Genomic DNA, 8,602 nt, shown 5'->3' with positions numbered 1-8,602 from the left:
ACTGCCAAATTAGGGACGGCTAGCGCAGATAGCCCTCGGGTAGCTTTGCGCGAAATTCATAGCAACCAAACAGTTTATCCAAGAGCACATATTCTCGTAATGAAATGGCAGGAGGAAATGTTATTTTCATTTATTAAAATAAATTCCACATTTTTTTCTTCTCTCCTTATCAATAAAATCATGCGCATTGAGGAGCTTTTCGAGAATTTGACTTCGCTGACTGACTGACAGACTTGGCCTCAATGGAGGCACGTGTGAACAGCTGTTGTTGTACTGATTCTCACTGTACCAAATATTATCTCCGTCAAACATTAGTAAAGTTTGTTTTTAGTTTTCTGTTAGTGTTTGTCTTATGCAAGGTTATTGCTCAATCTCTTAAACTTTGGTGCGGTTAGTGACTGACAAGGGAAGTCAGTAAATGAATGTATAGTTATTATATATGTGAATATTGGTACGGTGTATACTTCTGTTATTCTTACTGTGAAACAAAGATGAATTAAACTGGTTTCAGTTGTCTTAGTTCTATTTTCTTTTGTACCAATCGTATAAAACCAATTGTTTAGTAACTTGTCCCCACCCTGTATTTATGGAGTTCTCTTCTTAAGCGGTTACAGTTCGAGCACCGAGTACAATTACCATAATATTGTATATAACTCTTCACTAAATCCGATAAAAGCAACTGCTGGACTCGTAGCCTGCTTTCTGAGTTATGTGGTCTTATTATGAAAGTAAACAAAATATGAAAAAAAATCTTATTTTGGAGAAGCTGAGATATTCAAAGTTTGACTCCAAACTGCGATGTTATTTTGACACTTGGTACTTTTCCGTTACACCCCCCGCAAATGGTAAATGTTTTACTATATTTCAAACTTATTAAAATTGCGCGGGTATAACGGAAGAGTTATTAAAACTTGCGGGGGTATAACGGAAAAGTACCGTGAACAGATAGGTCGTTAGGGTTAATATTTATTTACCAAACAGGTTATATTTTGAATTAAGAACATTGATAAGTCCTTATTTCTCGTTCCCCCACCACCCGGTGCTTCATAGGTAAACTTAATGGGACTATTTGATAATGGTTAAACGTTGGATGTTAGTGGGTGTAGGTCATTACAAGTACGTGTACGTATATAATAGTTTTTAAACGTTGCATGTTAGTGGGCGTACACGTACTTGTTGTAATGACCTACACCCACCAACATCCAACGTTTAAAAACTATTATATACGTACACGTACTTGTTGTAATGACCTACATATATAATAGTTTTTAAACGTTGGATGTTGGTGGGTGTAGGTCATTACAACAAGTACGTGTACATATTTGTATCAAATATATTTATATATTTAATTAAATCCTATATGCATCGGACATTTTTTACAAAACCAGATTGCAATTAATTTCGAGTACAAAGTTGGTCACTAACCGAACGTCGATTTTCCCGGTATTAACATACAAAAAACAAAAATTACAGATCAATTTTACATGGTGCTTGCTCAACCGGAGTTGACAACTCTATTTTAATTTTAATCTAAACAAAACGTAGTTTGTGCATACGGTAGTTTTCATGTTGTAATGTTTAACGACACCACGATAAACACACCAATTGGTGTTTGTATAAAGTCCTCGTTTTTCTTGCATAGATCATTTAAACGCGAAGACTTCGTACGTAAATGTAGGATGATTCTAGTGGTGTCAACGGATCGTTTCGTTTTAAAACTAAAGGAAAGTTTACAGTAGATATATATACATATATATAACAGTATGACGTCACTTCCTTTTGGAAACATAGTTCATTATACGATCGTTCTTATTGACTTCATTATATGACGTCACTTCCTATTGAAAACATAGTTCATTATACGATCGTTCTTACTGACTTCATTATATGACGTCACTTCCTATTGAAAACATAGTTCATTATACGAGGCCCGGCATGGCCAGGTGGATAAGGCGCTCGACTCGCAATCTGAGGGTCGTGGGTTCGATTCCCCGTCCCACCAAACATGCTCGCCCGTTCAGCTGTGGGGGCGTTATAATGTGACGATCAATCCCACTATTCGTTGGTAAAAGAGTATCCCAAGAGTTGGCGGTGGGTGGTGATGACTAGCTGCCTTCCCTCTAGTCTTACACTGCTAAATTAGGGACGGCTAGTGCAGATAGCCCTCGTGTAGCTTTGCGCGAAATTAAAAAACAAACAAACAAAATAACAAATCATTATACGATCGTTCTTATTGACTTCAGTATATGACGTCACTTCCTATCGAAAACATAGTTTATTATGATCGTTCTTACTGACTTCAGTATATGACGTCACTTCCTATTGAAAACATAGTTCATTATGATCGTTCTTACTAACTTCAGTGTACGACGTCACTTCCTATCGAAAACATAGTTCATTATGATCGTTCTTACTGACTTCAGTATATGACGTCACTTCCTATTGAAAACATAGTTCATTATGATCGTTCTTACTGACTTTCAGTGTATATACACATTTGGTGGCTTGTTTTGAATTTTGCGCAAAGATACACGAAGATTATCTGCGCTAACCGTCTCTAATTTAGCAGTGATAGACTAGAGGGAAGGCAGCTAGTCATTACCACCCTACATACATACATACATACACAGGGGTGGGATTAGATAGTGGGTTATATATTTTATTAAAGTAAAATTCGGTGACCATAAGTTTTTTCTCTATGTCGTTTTATTATCAAATTTTATGCTATTTTTTTATTTGTTAAATTTTGCGCTATTCGACGGCTATCTGCGCAAGCCGTTCGTAATTTTGAAATGACAGACAAAAGGGAAGGCAACTGGTCAACATCGCCCATCATTAACTCTTAGGCTACTTTTTGTCATCGAATACTGGAATTGACCGTGACGTTCTAACCTTCCTACGGCTGAAAGGACAAGCATGTTTGGTGACGGGATTAGAATCCGCGACCCTTAGATTTCGAGTAGCGTGATCCTTGTAATATATCTTATGTATCTTTTCACTATATACGCATGCGTATTCTACGTAAGGGACACGGCCTCTGTGCAACACTAATATAGACTTCCCTTATGTTCCTAGATTGTAATTAAGCCTTTTTAAGCTTCGCAGCCAAATAGACTATTAAAAAAAAGTGTTATTTCTTGTTCATTTGAAAAAACAACAACAAAAACACCACCAACCTAATGTAAGTAAGACATTGAAATAATTCTAATTTTGTTGTATTTTACCTGACCACTCTTAGTTCCTCGTGATTCTTTTAAGGATTTGTGTTCACTGAATGCTGAGTCTTTTTCTTGTTCTTGTGATTTAGGTAAAATGGAAGCAATGCCCAAGAAACACGTGGGTGTTCAACAAGGCGTCGCCATATTGCTTATGTAAGAGATAGTGACGTTTCGAAAATTCTTCAGCAAACGTGAGGATGACTGTTGCTAGGCTGGTCTCGCGCACACCTTCCAAACCAGTTACAGCTAGTCTAATTCCTACTGTTTTACAGCCGATCAGCGCGAACAGAGATACCTATATAGTCGTCGAGAGAGCCGTGGGAAAATCGAGATTACGTTAAAACTGTTATATTGGTGTGTGTTTGAACGACATTTTATTGTACATGTCTCCAAGTGTTATTGTTTAAACCGGCTGTGATTCTGCGCGAACTATCTCGGTTCCTAACAAATGAATATGACAATCGATATCACCACGATTTAGTTTATACATAAAATTTAGTTATTTCTTTTACACGTACCTGCATGTCTGTACACATTCTTTTGATGTTCGTGGAGTGTTTCGCCTTTGGAACTGATAAGATTCAGGAAACAATTGATCATTTATTGGAACTGATAAGATTCAGGAAACAATTGATCATTTACTCTAGTTTTATATATTTACATTTAACTGTGTGATTTAAAAATAATTCTGCTCTTTGCCACGTGTAAAATATATATAATTTCAATGCATATCTCTGATAAGAAGCTGTACTGTTTATCCATTGCTATAATATCAATGTTTTCACCATTTTTTATTAACTAAATCACTAAGTTCATTTGTAAACGTTTTTTTTCCTCATACAACCCCAAGCGCCTCCGATCTCCTTTACTACTGTACTAGGTACCTTGACCTCGGTACATATTCAAAAGACGCTTAGTAATGTTTATTATGACATAGATACCGCTTGGGTAGGTCGGCAATCACGGAGAACAACAACGAGATTTGTTGCTAAGCTACATTTCATTCTGGGAATGGTGTCCTAGTTGAATACGAACTTTGATCGATTACAAAAGGAAATATTTGTCGTGTTAGTTTTCATGCGAATTAAATAAGTCTTGATATTTTATTTATATATATATATCACAATTCCTTCTTCTAAGGCGTGTCAGCCAGCGGAAGTTATCAGAAACTGTGCACATTGCTACATTCTGTAAACAAATAAAAACCAGATTTAGCATCTGGACCCCCCCCCCCCACACACACACACGTAAATATTCCTCGTAAAATATCGCGATTAAGATCTTAAGATCATCACTAAGCTTATTGGACAAGGTGTGGCCCATGGTTAACGTGCCGAACTGTAGATCCTAAAGTCTGTGGTTCCTGTCCCGTTGCCGCATAAAACAACAACAAAACAAACAAATAAAAAACGCTTTGAGGCGTTGAGTGCTTTATAATCGTGACCGTTAATTCCACGTATCCGATTATAGTATCTCAAGAAATGGCGGTGGGTGCTCTTCATTAACTGCCTTTCATTTATTCATTAGCTCAGAATTAGAGACGGCTAACTCAAATAGCCCTTGTGCAGCTTTGCGTGTGTGGGTTATATGTACGTTGAGAGATAAGTTTAAAATACCAGCAAGAACGTAGATTCTGGAAATGTACGGTGGAAGTAACTTCGAAATCGGACAACAAAGGTAAAACAAACACAACTATACAGAATTTTATTGACAATCAGTGTGAATGTTTATTTTATAGACTGTTAGGCTTCTAAATCTTGATTGGTTTTAAATTGGTTGCTGGGGCTAGATCTCTACCCACAATCCAAACAGTACGATGACGGAAAGATTTCTATTATACTCTACTATCCAATCAGACAATGCTGTATACCATAATCCCAAGCTGCATACGTCAACGACTATTCCAAATAGCGTATACTGAGGAGAAAACTCCCAACTCATACTAGTTAGTACAAGTATCAGTGTCAACTCATGAGATAAGCTCGTCCGCTCCAAGGGAATAGTCACATAGTCTGTTATTTTACCTTTACCTTAGTAAAAGAATCAGTAAATATTCGCGACCGGAGCTACGAGACCCAAATATCCGAAAACAACCAACTTATTAAAACGAGTAAAGCTTTCCATATTCCCATGTCAACTCAAATATCCAAAAACAACCAACTTATTAAAACGAGTAAAGCTTTCCATATTCCCATGTCAACCCAAATATCCGAAAACAACCAACTTGTTAAAATGAGTAAAGCTTTCCATATTCCCATGTCAGTTACTCTATCAACTCCAAATCCATATTTTTAACTCACCCTGATCGATCGCCATGAAATTTTACCTCATGTTTAGTGAAAACGCAAACCACCTTATTAAACGGAACTACAGGGGTTTGAAACAAGGATATCGCAAATTTGATATGAATTTTGATATTTCTTTGGATGATACTGATACATTTACCAAAAACGACACGTTTGTGATTAATAAATAATTAATCCATTTCGCTATACGAAGAAAAGCAAGAAATTCAAAACGTTTACTGTTAGTGTCTGTCCACAAGCTGACAGCTTGTGATCTATATGAATAAGACGCAGCTGGTACAACAAGAGGGAATCCTCATTAGCCGCGGCCGTAATTAGATCTGAAATCGGTCAAGAGATGGGGCTATGAGCTAAAAAATTTGCACTTGAAAACAAACTCGGAGCCATTCTATGAGCCGCTTTGCCGCGGCTAATAAAAATAGTAAAATGTAAATATTTATAGTAAATATCTTTGAAAGGTCTCTTTGAGTGTTACAATATATTTGCTGTCTTTTGTAATGTAGTATCCTAAACCCTTTTAATTTTCTTCATGTTTCTATAGTTTTTAAACTCCCCCCCCTCCAAAAAAAAGATTGTAGATTACAATATAAAGTCTAAACTACATGTTTTGACTAACACTGTTGTGTGTAAACTACCGGTTGTAGTAGGTCACTCCTGCTAAACTACTTGTTTTGACTGACACTCTGTTGTGTGTAAACTACCGGTTGTGGTAGGTCACTCCTGCTAAACTACATGTTTTGACTAACGCTCTGTTGTGTGTAAACTACCGGTTGTTGTAAGTCACACCTGCTAAAGTACATGTTTTGACTGACACTCTGTTGTTTGTAAACTACCGGTTGTGGTAGTTCACACCTTCTAAACTACATGTTTTGACTAACACTCTGTTGTTTGTAAACTACCGGTTGTGGTAGTTCACACCTTCTAAACTACATGTTTTGACTAACTCTCTGTTGTTTGTAAACTACCGGTTGTGGTAGGTCACACCTGCTAAAGTACATGTTTTGACTGACACTCTGTTGTTTGTAAACTACCGGTTGTGGTAGTTCACACCTGCTAAACTACATGTTTTGACTAACACTCTGTTGTTTGTAAACTACCGGTTGTGGTAGGTCACACCTTCTAAACTATATTTTTTGACTTACACTGTTTGTAAACTGTATAGTTTGGCGTGTACGTTTTGTGAACAATTTGACGCGGCCCTACAGGTAAACTTTGAGCATACTGTTACACACGAAAATTGTATTTAGTAGACAAAACCTAACTTTAAATGTTGAGTTGATCACGTGCATATTAGATATCATTCAAAAAACACCAAAATGTCAGAAAAGTTAGTAACAATAGCAATTCAACTCAAATAATTTCTCCAACATGAGAAAAGCTTATGTTTATAAATTCCATGTAGCTTCTTCGAATTATAAACAAAATACTTAAGAAAAATAGCGCAAGTTGCACGTGTAGCGGCTTGATAAAATCAATAGTAAACAACACTAAGACTTAACAATATCTTATCGCATTAAGGTGAAAGGTCTTTCCAAAAGCAGCTCTTCCAATTCAGGAAAATAACAGTTTCTCGTGAACTTTATGGTTTACCCCTCAAGTGTACTGCGTGGCTGCAGGTGGCGATAGTCGCTGTAAAGTTAAGAATAACAACCTCAAGCTTAATTAAGCTAACCCGGTGTGTTGAAGTAAAATGTCCCCATTTGTGTAGCACCGATGATCTACAAAGACATGACATAGAAATACACGTTACGTTAAAACTCACTCGTTCAATCGAACCAGTTCTTCTCCACGTATTCTTGTCAAACAGTGTTACGACAACTCCACGAACACTGTGCTTTCAGACTACGTACGAGAAAGAAACGGGTCACTTGATTTAGAGTTGGTGTTATAACTAAAAAAAAAAGTTGAATTTACCTCTTGATTTAGAGTTGGTGTTATAACTAAAAAAAAAAAAGGTGAATTTACCTCTTGATTTAGAATTAGTGTTATAACTAATATTTTGATATTAAACTTTCCCGGGCGCCGTCTGACCTTCCAATATGGACCGACAGTTTAATTGATTGTTTCTTGCACGTATTTTTCTTGTCACTTCCAGTTTTTTTTTTCTTCTTTTCAATAATAATCATTATGGTACTTCTCAGCCATTCAGTACCTTTCACTTCTTCAAGTACTGTCTGGTCTACTACATCTCGCGTATTAATGATCTGTTTGTTTTTACCCTTGTTGTTATTATATTCCTACTCAGAGGGTGACTTCTCACTTCTTATTAACTGCGTGATTCTAAAATATTATGACTGAAAGTAAAAAATAATATATCAACCACATTATATTTTTCATATCCTGTGCCGACGAGGCCTTTCGCACAATACCTTCTCTGTTAAAACCTGCTTCTCACACTTGTTATGACCTTCACACTTACTGTCACAGCCTGTTTTTGTTCTTAGTGTCTGTCTGACTTTCCACCCACAGCCTGTTTTAGTTCTTAGCGTCTGTCTGACTTCCCACCCACAGCCTGTTTTAGTTCTTAGCGTCTGTCTGACTTCCCACCCACAGCCTATTTTAGCTCTTAGCGTCTGTCTGACTTTCCATCCACAGCCTATTTTAGTTCTTAGTGTCTGTCTGACTTTCCACCCACAAATAGCCTGTACCTGTTATTAGTGACACACGATAACAACTAGCTTGTACTTCTATTTATCACTCAGTATTTGAAGTGAAAAATTCTGGGTCCAAGTTTAACCTTTCTATTTGTACTTAGTTTCACCTTTCAGGTCCCAGTAACATGTTGTATTTCCATTTTGTCAACCACAAAATTACCGTCCATTTTGTCAACGACAAAATTACCGTCCATTTTTTTTCAGTCGCAGTTTGACTTTATATTTCTCACATTCTGTGATCTTTTACTTTACGGTTACAATATCATCTCTCATTGACAAACCAGTGTGACATTACATTACCTCTTTTAACTTCCACTGTCAGTTGTATCATCTCTCATTGACAAACCAGTGTGACATTACATTACCTCTTTTAACTTCCACTGTCAGTTGTATCATCTCTCATTGACAAACCAGTGTGACATTA

The 8,602-nt window shown here is 36.8% G+C and overlaps 1 long non-coding RNA gene across 1 annotated transcript in view; it reads left to right on the top strand.

Moving 5' to 3' along the window:
- The window catches only part of LOC111088713, a 19,909-nt gene that overhangs the window by 4,880 nt on the left and 6,427 nt on the right, over positions 1–8,602 (top strand). The window contains exon 2 of the long non-coding RNA XR_002613148.1: positions 3,308–3,572. This is a non-coding gene — a long non-coding RNA (uncharacterized LOC111088713). The remainder of the gene's footprint in view (positions 1–3,307; positions 3,573–8,602) is intronic.

Source organism: Limulus polyphemus, unplaced genomic scaffold, assembly GCF_000517525.1.
Source record: "Limulus polyphemus unplaced genomic scaffold, Limulus_polyphemus-2.1.2 Scaffold4278, whole genome shotgun sequence".
In the NCBI taxonomy this organism is placed as follows: Eukaryota; Metazoa; Arthropoda; class Merostomata; order Xiphosura; family Limulidae; genus Limulus; species Limulus polyphemus.
This window is presented reverse-complemented; position numbering and strand designations above follow the sequence as displayed.